This window comes from Trematomus bernacchii, unplaced genomic scaffold (genome assembly GCF_902827165.1).
Source record: "Trematomus bernacchii unplaced genomic scaffold, fTreBer1.1, whole genome shotgun sequence".
Classification (NCBI taxonomy): Eukaryota; Metazoa; Chordata; class Actinopteri; order Perciformes; family Nototheniidae; genus Trematomus; species Trematomus bernacchii.
In genome coordinates, this window is record NW_022987823.1 from 16,066 (window position 1) to 29,438 (window position 13,373).

The 13,373-nt window shown below is 38.4% G+C and overlaps 1 pseudogene; it reads right to left on the reverse strand.

Annotated features, from left to right (window-relative positions):
* The window catches only part of LOC117499316, a 28,102-nt pseudogene that overhangs the window by 6,451 nt on the left and 8,278 nt on the right, over positions 1-13,373 (reverse strand).

The window sequence follows — 13,373 nt, forward strand, 5'->3', positions numbered from 1 at the left end:
TAGAAGAGACATGAGAAGAGGGGACACATGTTATGAAGAAGAGACATGAAGAAGAGGGGACACATGTTGATGAAGAAGAGACATGAAGAAGAGGGGACACATGTTGATGAAGAAGAGACATGAAGAAGAGGGGACACATGATGTAGAAGAGAAATGAAGAAGAGGGGACACATGTTGATGAAGAAGAGACATGAAGAAGAGGGGACACATGATGTAGAAGAGACATGGAGAAGAGGGGGACACATGTTGATGTAGAAGAGACATGAAGAAGAGGGGACACATGTTGATGAAGAAGAGACATGAAGAAGAGGGGACACATGTTGATGAAGAAGAGACCGGAAGAAGAGGGACACATGATGTCAGAAGAGCATGAAGAAGAGGGGACACATGTTGATGTAAGAAGAGACATGAGAAGAGGGGACACATGTTGATGTAGAAGAGACATGAAGAAGAGGGGACACATGTTGATGTAGAAGAGACATGAAGAAGAGGGGACACATGTTGATGAAGAAGAGACATGAAGAAGAGACATGAAGAAGAGGGGACACATGTTGATGTAGAAGAGACATGAAGAAGAGGGGACACATGTTGATGAAGAAGAGACATGAAGAAGAGGGGACACATGTTGATGTAGAAGAGACATGAAGAAGAGGGGACACATGTTGATGTAGAAGAGACATGAAGAAGAGGGGACACATGTTGATGAAGAAGAGACATGAAGAGAGGATTCTGCATGACAGGTGACCTTTAAAGAAAATACTGTATGAAAGATGATATACTTGAGGTAACCTTATCTCCATGTTCTATCCTTTCTGTTCTCCTCATACTGAACTATATAATGACTTCGTATCCAAAAATACAATATGAATTATTAACCTGGATTAAACTACCTTTTACTAATAGCTCTAATAAGCGATGTATTGATTAGCTGCACTTTATGAATCCAGTATTATAATAAATCTGCATAATGAGTGATGCATTGTGAATATAATCATTTTAAACGTTTCCGTCAATTAAAAATCGTATTCATTCTTCCACCACTGCAAGTACATTTATGACATTTAAATTATATTACAATCATTATTTTAAATGTGTCTTTATTTTGTGTATAAGTACTGCCAAATTACAGCGGGTTTTTTACCAATAAACGTTCCTTTGAAGCAATATAAGTCTGTGGGTTGATTGAAACGTAAACAAAGCACATTTTCACAAAACGACTTCTGTATCTTTACTTAGCGATGCTTTTACCTAAAGTAAGTTGATAATGACAAAAACATGAAGTCATCCGTTTTAAAGAGACATAACATGTATCTTTAGTGGTTTATTTTGAAAGTACTTGCATCAGGTTTGAACGGCGGCTCGACGAGTCCGGCCTCCAGCATCCGGAAGTTCATTTTCCTGAAGAAACGATGATCCTGAACGTCTTCCCCCCCGAAGCCAAACAGCCCAGACGCTCGCTGGGGTCTTTGTTCAGCAGCTGAGGGACAGAGACGTATATTTAGATATATGTATAAGTATTTAGTCATTTCTACAAAGACCAGAGGAGGGAGGAGTACTCAGATCTGGTGCTTAAGTAAAAGTAGAAGTACTCAGATCTGGTGCTTAAGTAAAAGTAGAAGTACTCAGATCTGGTGCTTGAGTAAAAGTAGAAGTACTCAGATCTGGTGCTTAAGTAAAAGTAGAAGTACTCAGATCTGGTGCTTGAGTAAAAGTAGAAGTACTCAGATCTGGTGCTTGAGTAAAGTAGCAAGTAGATAGTAACTCAGATCTTGTACTTGAGTAAAAGTAGAAGTACTCAGATCTGGTGCTTGAGTAAAAGTAGAAGTACTCAGATCTGGTGCTTGAGTAAAAGTAGAAGTACTCAGGTCTTGTTCTTGAGTAAAAGTAGAAGTACTCAGGTCTTGTGCTTGAGTAAAAGTAGAAGTACTCAGATCTGGTGCTTGAGTAAAAGTAGAAGTACTCAGATCTTGTGCTTAAGTAAAGTAGAAGTACTCAGATCTGGTGCTTGAAGTAAAAGTAGAAGTACTCAGATCTGGTGCTTGAGTAAAGTAGAAGTACTCAGATCTGGTGCTTGAGTAAAAGTAGAAGTACTCAGATCTGGTGCTTAGAGTAAAGTAGAAGTACTCAGATCTTGTCTTGAGTAAAGTAGAAGTACTCAGGATCTTGTACTTGAGTAAAAGTAGAAGTACTCAGATCTTGTACTTGAGTAAAAGTAGAAGTACTCAGGATCTTGTACTTAGAGTCAAAGTAGAAGTACTCAGATATTGTACTTGAGTAAAGTAGAAGTACTCAGATCTTGTACTTGAGTAAAAGTAGAAGTATCAGATCTTGTACTTGAGTAAAAGTAAAGTACCTCAGATCTTTGTACTTGAGTAAAAGTAGAAGTACTCAGATCTTGTACTTGAGTAAAAGTAGAAGTACTCAGATCTTGTACTTGAGTAAAAGTAGAAGTACTCAGATCTTGTACTTGAGTAAAAGTAGAAGTACTCAGATCTTGTACTTGAGTAAAAGTAGAAGTACTCAGATCTTGTACTTGAGTAAAAGTAGAAGTACTCAGATCTTGTACTTGAGTAAAAGTAGAAGTACTCAGATCTTGTACTTGAGTAAAAGTAGAAGTACTCAGATCTTGTACTTGAGTAAAAGTAGAAGTACTCAGATCTTGTACTTGAGTAAAAGTAGAAGTACTCAGATCTTGTACTTGAGTAAAAGTAGAAGTACTCAGATCTTGTACTTGAGTAAAAGTAGAAGTACTCAGATCTTGTACTTGAGTAAAAGTAGAAGTACTCAGATCTTGTACTTGAGTAAAAGTAGAAGTACTCAGATCTTGTACTTGAGTAAAAGTAGAAGTACTCAGATCTTGTACTTAGTAAAAGTAGAAGTACTCAGATCTTGTACTTGAGTGAAAGTAGAAGTACTCAGATCTTGTACTTGAGTAAAGTAGAAGTACTCAGATCTTGCACTTGATTAAAAGTAGAAGTACTCAGATCTTGTACTTAGTAAAAGTAGAAGTACTCAGATCTTGTACTTGAGTGAAAGTAGAAGTACTCAGATCTTGCACTTGAGTAAAAGTAGAAGTACTCAGGTCTTGTACTTGAGTAAAAGTAGAAGTACTCAGATCTTGTAATTGAGTAAAAGTAGAAGTACTCAGATCTTGTACTTGAGTAAAAGTAGAAGTACTCAGGTCTTGTACTTGAGTAAAAGTAGAAGTACTCAGATCTTGTACTTGAGTAAAAGTAGAAGTACTCAGGTCTTGTACGTGAGTAAAAGTAGAAGTACTCAGATCTTGTACTTGAGTAAAAGTAGAAGTACTCAGATCTTGTACTTGAGTAAAAGCAGAAGTACTCAGGTCTTGTACTTGAGTAAAAGTAGAAGTACCAGAGTGTAGGAATACTCTGTTACAGTAAAAGTCCTGCATTCAAAATGTTCCTCAAGTGAAAGTAGAAAAGTATTATCATTAAAATATAGTTAAAGTAGCGACAGTAAAAGTAGTCATTGTGCAGATTGGTCCATTTCAGAATAATATATATGATATGTTTTATAATGATTGATCATGAAAGTGTTCTCAAAGCTGGTAAAGGTGCAGCTAGTTTGAATGTCTTTGTATACTGCAGGGTAGCTTGTGGATTTACTCCAGGTGGAACTAAAGTCTGATTTAACACTTGATTATATTATATTGATTTCAGACTCACGGAGGAACAGAGGTTTTTCACAGATTTCCCGAACTTCTCCCCGAACTCCAGCGGTTGGTTCTGGATCCTCCTCTCCATTTCCGCGGCCTTGGGATGTTCTCCTTTTTGTCGGAAGGGGGGTTTCCCCGCCGTCATCTCGTAGATCAGACAGCCGAGACCCCACCAGTCCACGCTCAGCCCGTAGTGTTTGTGTCCGATCACCTCGGGGGCTGAAACCAGGAGGAAAACATCCATTACATCTGAGTTTCAGGGGTTAGTGGAGGAAGAGAGAGGAACCCGAGGATGCTCAGGGTGAGTGTAAATATTTGATATGTAGGCATCCTGTATTGTTAGAAAATCATATTAAACTTTGTTTTTATCTATATATAATATAATTATAATACCTGAAGATATAAGATATATACCCAAAGATTTTGAAGTGACTGTTATTTTGTATACATGTCTTAATGTGTGCATAGGTACAAATGTGTCTGTTGATTGTGTATATATAGGTATTTGCATACATATTTTTATATTTGTTTGTACAAACACACAGTGGGCCAACATTATAAAATGGGTACTAGTCGAGGGCCGGACTGGTTCAATGTTTATTGCAGAACTTATTGAAATGAACTTATTGCACATATTAAACCTGGAACTAACAAAGCTGAAATGATTGCCTATAAAAACAACATTAAATAATCAGTTGCATTCATTTCTTATGGCTCCATCTGCAGCTTCTCCAGAGTCATTTCTTATGAGTACATTTTTCCACAGGCCAACAACAACTTCAACAAAACTATTTCCCTCAGAGAGAAAAACAAACATGCCCTGTTGTCTAAAGAAAGAAAGTGCAGAAGGAAACATCCATGTGAACTCAGTGTGCTGCTCTGTGATGCTAGTTCAAGCCAGATACTTGGCATCTCATCTTGGGTGCAAGGTCATCAATGTTTGGGGTCAGGCTCTGAGCTGAGGAGACCCTCAGGATGGAGTGAAGGTGTGCGTGCAATATACCAGCGGGCCAGATCTAATAGTAATTAGAAATTATCCTGTGGGCCGAAATTAAATCCACCAAGGGCCTGATTTGGCCCCCGAGCCTTCAGTTTGACACATGTGACTTAAAGTGATGCAATTTACAGTTTAAAATATGGTTTAAAGAGGTCAAACACCAAATATTGTCTTTAATTGTCAACAGAGAACAGAAAACTGAGCATGTTTTGTTATTTTACAGTCAGTATCTTTTTATGTATTTTCTTAAAAAAGACAAAACATTTATTTATTTGTAATTAAATTATGTCTTTTTTATCCTATTTACTGCTTGATATTGTACTTCTTACACTTTTAACTGCACTTCCTTTCGTTGAGCATGCTCTGTAAAGATACAACTTCTTAAAATGCAAAAAAAAATAGACTTTTTAAATTCAACATATTGATGTAAACGTACCCATGTACCCTGCGGTGCCCACCTTGCCCTTCACCAGCGAGCCCTCGCTCAGCCTCACAGCCAGGCCCAGGTCAGAGATGCGGATGTGTCCTGAAGGAAATCAACAAAAAGATATTAATAGAAAATCACCCAACCGGTTTATTTTTCCACTGTTAAGAAGACGGACTTTCCCTTCAGCTCTCAGTCAGCTCCGCCTCCAGAGCTGCTCAACCAGAACATTTCATTCAGTACATTTGCTCCAGGACAACACCTGAGCAGTGATAAGAAATATGTAGAAATAAAACACAGAGAAATGTCTGAAAATGCTCCAAAAATAATGGGAAAAATGTAGTAAATAAACGTTACTAATTAAAGTATATTTGGTGGGAATACTTCTAGAAACCTGAGTAGATTCTGAGTGTTTCTTCCACTTCTGGTGACAAAAATATGTTTAAAAAAACACAGAGAATTGTCTAGAAAATGTCTGAAAACGCTCCAAAGATTATGTGAAAAATGTCTGAAAATTCCAGAAGTAATAGAGAGAAATGTCCAAAACAAACTTTACTAATTAAAGTACATTTGTTGGTAATACTTCTAGAAAACTGAGTAGTTCTTCCCATTTTGGTGAAAAGAAACATTTTAAAATACACGGAAGATTGTGTGGAAAAAGTTCCAAAAATGATGGGAAACATTTCTGAATATTCCAGGAGAGAAATGTCCAAAATAAACGTTACTAATTAAAGTACATTTGTTGGTAATACTTCTAGAAACCTGAGTAGATTCTGAGTGTTTCTTCCACTTCTGGTGACAAAAATATGTTTAAAAAAACACAGAGAATTGTGTGGAAAATGTCTGAAAATGCTCCAAAAATAATGTGAACAATTTCTGAAAATTCCAGGAGAGAAATGTCCAAAACAAACGTTATTAATTAAAGTATATTTGTTGGTAATACTTCTAAAAACTGAGTAGATTCTGAGTAGTTCTTCCAGCTCTGGTGACAAAAATATGTTAAAAAAACACAGAGAATTGTCTGAAAACGCTCCAAAAATAATGTGAAAAATGTCTGAAATTCCAGAAGTAATAGTGAGAAATGTCTGAAATAAATGTTACTAATTATTAAAGTACATTTGTTGGTAATACTTCTAGAAACCTGAGTAGATTCTGAGTGTTTCTTCCACCTCTGGTGACAGAAATATGTTAAAAAAAACACATGTGGCAAAACGTCTGGAGAATGCCTCGGAGCTCTCCAAAAATGTTTGTTTAAAAAATGTAAGATTTCTAAAAATGTGAAAAATTCCAGAAGAAATATTAAATAATTTCTGAAAATGTTCCAAAAGCCTTCGTGTAAAAATGACTAAAAACAAATTATGATGAATAATGAACCTATTTGTTTATAATATTCATTTACTTCTACTTACAGTAAGTAACTATTTGAATTCAGGGCTTATTATTTAAGTACTTAAAGAAGTACTACTTTCACAGAAAACTTGGTGGAAAATGTCTGAAAGAATCTGTCAAATGTGTGTATGTGTGTAATATACAAACATCATCAGAAACATGTCCAAAAGCATGCATGGAAAGAAGATACAAAAACAAATGAATCTGTTTTGTTTATTGATTTAGTTCTGTCCCTAACTATACAGGACTTTCCCTTCTTATTTTAAGACCTTTCTATTTATACGAAAAGCTTCCTCCTCCTCTGGTTACGGCTCTCAACAGGAATGTGTAATAATTGAGAACACGCGGAACAAAAGGTAGATCCAGGTCTCCTAACCCTAACCTAAGAATGCAGGAACAGGTGCTTTTTCTAAAAATAGAAACCACACCTGAGCGGATTCCACTTCCTGAACCTTTGTTTGAGCCGAAGGCAGAGGAGGAGGACTGGCTCGACTCGAACCTTATCTTCAGACTCAAAATACAGAGCGTTTCATCACCAGACCCACGTCATCAGATCAGCATTACACGCTGTTCCAGAGATATCTATCGCACACCAGTAACTAAGTACATCTACTCAAGTACTTAAGCACAATTTAGAGGTACTTGTACTTTACTTAAGTATTTCTGCTAATAAATATATTATTCTGAAATGGACCAATCTGCACAATCACTACTTTTACTGTCGCTACTTTAACTATATTTTGATGATAATACTTTTCTACTTTTACTTGAGGAACATTTTGAATGCAGGACTTTTACTGTAACAGAGTATTCCTACACTCTGGTACTTCTACTTTTACTCAAGTACAAGATCTGAGTACTTCTACTTTTACTCAAGAACAAGATCTGAGTACTTCTACTTTTACTCAAGTTCAAGATCAGAGTACTTCTACTTTTACTCAAGTACAAGATCTGAGTACTTCTACTTTTACTCAAGTACAAGATCTGAGTACTTCTACTTTTACTCAAGTACAAGATCTGAGTATTTCTACTTTTACTCAAGTACAATACCTGAGTACTTGTACTTTTACTCAAGTACAAGACCTGAGTACTTGTACTTTTACTCAAGTACAAGATCTGAGTACTTCTACTTTTACTCAAGTACAAGATCTGAGTATTTCTACTTTTACTCAAGTACAATACCTGAGTACTTGTACTTTTACTCAAGTACAAGACCTGAGTACTTGTACTTTTACTCAAGTATAAGACCTGAGTACTTCTCCCTCCTCTAGTTGCACCCTGACAGTGAAGTCATCACGATGCGTTCACTGTCTCTTACGTACCGTTGTCGTCCAGCAGGATGTTCTCTGGCTTCATGTCTCTGAGGAGGAAACAAAGCAGTTTGTTCAGAGGTGATGAGAGCAGAGATATTTCACGTGGCGTGTCCTGAGAGAGAGAGAGACCGTTTGTGCTGCACAAATAGGAGGAAATGAACCTGAGTCTTTTATCTAAAGGTACATTACAAATGCAGTTATTTGTTCATCCAACTAAAATGAAGTGTTTATAAAAGACACTGTTGTTCAATTAGATTCCCCAGCAGTAAAAACAAGAACAGCTGGAATGATGACGAGGAACTGGAAACTCCAGTCCATTACTTTAATTGTTTGTAATTGAAGAAGATTGTATTGTTTTTGTAATGCAAAATTATGTCATGGATCAACCTGTTTGACTTTCTGCTGCGACTCCAGATCCTCCTTCATACTCTCCAAGAACTGCACAGTATGAAGTACAAATACTTAAAGGGGACCTATCATGCAAAATGCACTTGTGCACGTCTTTTCTACATGAATATGTGTCCCCGGTGTTCCAGGGAACTCACCAAGTGTCAGAAAACACAACCCTCTCTATTTTCCTCCATACCCAAATCTCTAAAAAAGGGGCTGCAACGGATCTGATAAAAACTGATCCAGATTTGAACACTGTCCTGACGTCAGGTCGGTGGCGCTACGGCTATTGGGCCAACTCCACCAATCAGGAGGAGACAGCCACGGCCATTGCCGTTCAAAAGCGCTGGAGACGCTGTAGTACATATGCCAGGCCTCTAGATGGTGCTGTTCTCACAGAATCTGCCCTTACTAACATTTTTCAAATTGAGCAAAATGAGGCATGGCTAATATGCATGATCTGTTTGGTATTTTGAAAAAGAAAAAGTATAAATATACCTTATATAGGTATGGTCCTACACTATATTATTCAAATATAGCATGATAGGTCCACTTTAATTACTGTACTTAAATATCTTTCTGGTATCACTGTACTACTGTTCTACTTCTTACTTTTTCAAAACAGGCATGGCACTTCAGTTTGAACCTCTGGCTGCTCCATAGCCTCTCTTTGGTTAACTGGACTCACCATGTACATGTTACGATTATATGTAATGTGATACGCCATTCCTCACACACTTAATGTAAATACTATCTTGATAATATTTGTGTTTAATGTCAATCGGCCCTTCAGTAGTGTTTTATTTGTCAGACAGTTTATAGATGTTTTATCTTCACGGTCAACTTGTATATATTCTACTTTTTTAATGCTGTTTTATTTCTATTTTGAGATGTTTCAACTTTAGAAGGTTTTATTTCTACTCTTTGAAATTCCGATCAATAAAGTACATTTTATCTTATGATCTTATCTCTGATCAGTTTATTTAGTCATTGCGTGTCATACAGAAAACACCATTTTGAAGTGACTGTTATTTTGTATAACTTGATTTTTATGCTTTTATTGTTGTCTTTAAAGTGTGCATATGTATAAATGTGTCTGTTGATTGTGTATATATATGTATATACATATATTTATACATAGTTTCAATAAAGTTAACTTTGACTTGACTTGAAATACTACTACTACTAACACGTTCAGATAAATGAAGTGGAGTAAAAATACGTGGTTATAAATGGAAAAACTCCAGTAAAGTAATAGCTCAAAACTCTACTCAAGCACAGTTTAAATGTTACTTTCCCACCTTTTTACTGTCCCTTGTAGTGAAGTATTCCTACAGTATACTATATATATCAGAATCAGAATATACCTTTATTTAAATTAACACTTGTTACAGCAGAAAAAAGGGCCAAAGACAGCTTAATGTAACTAAGAAGCATGCTTACAAAATAAATAGATCCCCCTGCAGACCCCCACTCACCTGTAGACTATTGACTTCCTGTGCAGGTGCATGATTCCGCAGCAGACCTCCGCAGCGTAGAACCGGACTCTGTTCTTGTCGAGGCCCGGCTGCCCGATGTTGTGGATGTGGAACTTCAGATCCCCCCCGCTCATCATGGTGAGCACCATGCAGAGCGAGTGCTTCGTCTCGTAGGCGTACCCCAGACTCACCTGGAGACAAACAAAGAAATAATGTAGAGATTTATTCCTCCTCGTCGGGAAATTCAGGTGTCAGAGATCCGCAAAAATGTCATTGTGTTTCTCATGTATTTAAAATTGGCTCGGCTAACTCTCTGGGTCACTTTGTTGACTTGTGTTTTGAATGTTAGATTAGAGTTGTAAGGAATCAAATCAATATTTATATGGCGTAACTTAAAATTAATAACACTGTTTTATTCTGTAACCGGATGTTCACGACATTGTCAACACACTAGACTTCCTGTATGCTCAGATGGTGTTAGCATTAGCATGTAGCTAATATTATGTTTTGTGTACGCGAATTTAAGGAGAAATGACATGTGGTGTTGCGCACTAAACACACTGTCTTTAACCCTCACTTATTTACACTGCAATGCTGTGATTAGGGAATGTTTACATGACCAACAGATATTAGAAGATTGTAAAACTAACATCAGAAAACGACAGGACGTGCCTTGGACCCGCCCCCGTCAACGCTAAGCCAATAGGAGAAGACTACAGATGATAAAATGGGAAGCCAGCAGGAAGCCATTTTGCAATTTCATTGTATCATTGGGTGCGTTTCACTTCGGTTAAATGGATTCCTTGCGTCCCTCACTTGCGTAGTTTCCCTGCGACAAGGAAACCACGAGAAGCAGGGAAATTAGTTTTAAGAGCAATGGGACGTCGTTTCCTCCGGAGCGTCACGTGAAGCGACGTCCGTTTGTGATGACGCCGCACAGCTGATCGTCTGACAGCAGCCAGATCAGTGCATGCGCTGCATCGTCCAATCAGTGAGCGATACACAGTAAGGGGGCGGGGCGAGTCTCTGAGGATTTCACCGGAGGATGGTCTGGTAGTTCCTCGATTATCGCTCCACCGTTATCGATCCTCGATCCTCGGTCCTCCGGCACAAATAAGGCCACTGGGACGGTACTCAAGATGGCGCAGACAAATCAACTTCCGGTGATACCGAGCCCGAGGAGCGAGGAAATGAAAAATAAGAGATGTGAAACGCACTCATTGTATCATTGTTTTATTAAACGCTGTTAACTTGTAAATAAGCTTCCTGGACTCTGTTAGGCTAATCCTGGGCTCAGAGCTAAAACACATATATCACGGTGTCATCGGCATGTAGCTGTGTTTCCACATCAGGACACACAGATGGCAGGTCATTCATATATAAGGTAAAAAGAAGTGGACCAAGTATTGAGCCTTGTGGTACTCCGGTGCTTAAGTCTAGAGCTGGAGAGAGTCGATTATTGACGATAACATGCTGACGCCTATCAGCGAGGTATGATTCAATCCAACTGAGTGTTAATGGAGAGCAGTTAACAGCTGACAGATACAATCAATATCACCAGACTTATCTTTTTAAGGGACAGTTGACCTGCAAATCTGAAATACTCTTACCTGTTTCCTCTTACCTGTGGTGTTATCTATCAGCACAAACATCTTGAACACATTTTAAAACACTGAGTAGCTGAAGGGTTAAATAGAGGGAGTTTAAGATGTATTTTCTCACCACGAATCTGCTGTCCAGCGCCTCCAGGATCTGCTTCTCGTTCAGAGCCATGGCTTCCCCCCTCCTCTTCTTCACGTGAGTTTTCTCCAGCTTCTTGCATGCGTACATCATCCCAGTGGCTCGAACCTGACACGCCCACACCTGAGACATATCAAGGTGTAGTTCAATAATTAATGTTATGGAGCATTTCATTCAAGATCAGTTTAAAGTTACAGATAAAGTTATTATATTTACATTTATTTTATTTGATATTTTATTATATTTACATTTATTTTAATTTATATTTGATTATATTTTAATTTGTTTTAAACGTTATTAGTATTTATTTATTTTTCTCACTTTTTACATTTTAAAATATCTTTAATTGCAAACTTGACTAACAAAAGCATTAAATAATTGTATCCGTGACATTACCTCTCCAAAGCCTCCCTTCCCCAGCACTCTGTACTGTCTGAACGTGTATTTGGTGATTGGTCGCCTTGAAAAAGAAACACAGCATTTTGTCGACACTGATTTATTTAAAAACAGAAAGTGGCTCGGAGTCAACAGTAAGAGCAACGGAGCGTTTTAGAGAACAAGCAGAAAAACCAGATTCCCAACACATGTGTCATTGTGCTTTGTCTGTCTGTTTCCTTGTTTATACACACACACACACACACACACACACACACACACACACACACACGCTCAATCACTCACTCAATCACTCAATCACTCACGCTCACTCACGCTCACTCACGCTCACTCACAGACACACACGCACACACACACACACACACACACACACACACATACACACACACACACACACACACACATACACACACACACACACACACACACACACACACACACACACACACACACACACACACGCTCACCGACACGCTCAAACACACACACACGCTCAATCACTCACTCACTCTCTCACGTTCACTCAATCACACACCCGCTCACTCACAGACACACACACACACACACACACACACGCTCAATCACTCACTCTCTCTCACGCTCACACACACACACACACACACACACACACACACACACACACACACACACTCACGCTCACACACACACACACACACACACACACACACACACACACACACACACACACACACACACACACACACACACACACACACACACACACACACACACACACACACTGACCTCTCCAGCATCTTCCACTGCAGGAAGCGCTCGAAGAACATGCTCTGCTGGTACTGACTGAAGGGTTCTCCGCTCAGGTAGCTGTGTAGATCTCTAATGCATGAAATAAAGGGGTTCATTTAAAATCAAACTGCTCCACCTGTTAACAATCTGCTCAAAGAGAGTTGGTCACCCTGTCAGAGACTTTCTGACTCAGCAGACCATAACAACCTGAGAGGCTCCAACAGCATCCTCTGGGACCCTGGGACTCTGCTGTGATGCAAGGAGCATTTCAGACTTCATCTGACCATTCAAGTATTATCGTATCGTATATATACAAGGTTCATATGGCTCTTTAAGGGACATTCAAGCACTTTTTTAGGTCATTTGAACCCACATTTCCACACTCTCAAAGCCTTTCTTATCACATGGAATTGTTACTTTAAATGCAATTGGAAAAAGGAAGTTTGCAGAACTATTTTACAACCCACAGTAATGAAGGTTTGTAATTCACCTTGTTTATTTGACTAGCTGTTTATAAAACCTTTCTATGTATTTTGTATTGATATGTGTCTGTTGATGTTACACATGGAGCTGCTGTGATGCAAGGAGCATTTCAGACTTGATCTGACCATTCAAGTATCATCGTATCTTATCGTATCATATTATCATTCATTTAAAGGTGGGGTAGGTAATTTTGGAGAAACCAGCTCGAGTTCGCTAGAATTTGAAAGTACACAGCCGGAACAAATCTGCCACTTCCTTATAGAGCCCCTCCTCCAACACACACGAACGCGCACATGACCAATGAGGGCACGAGGTA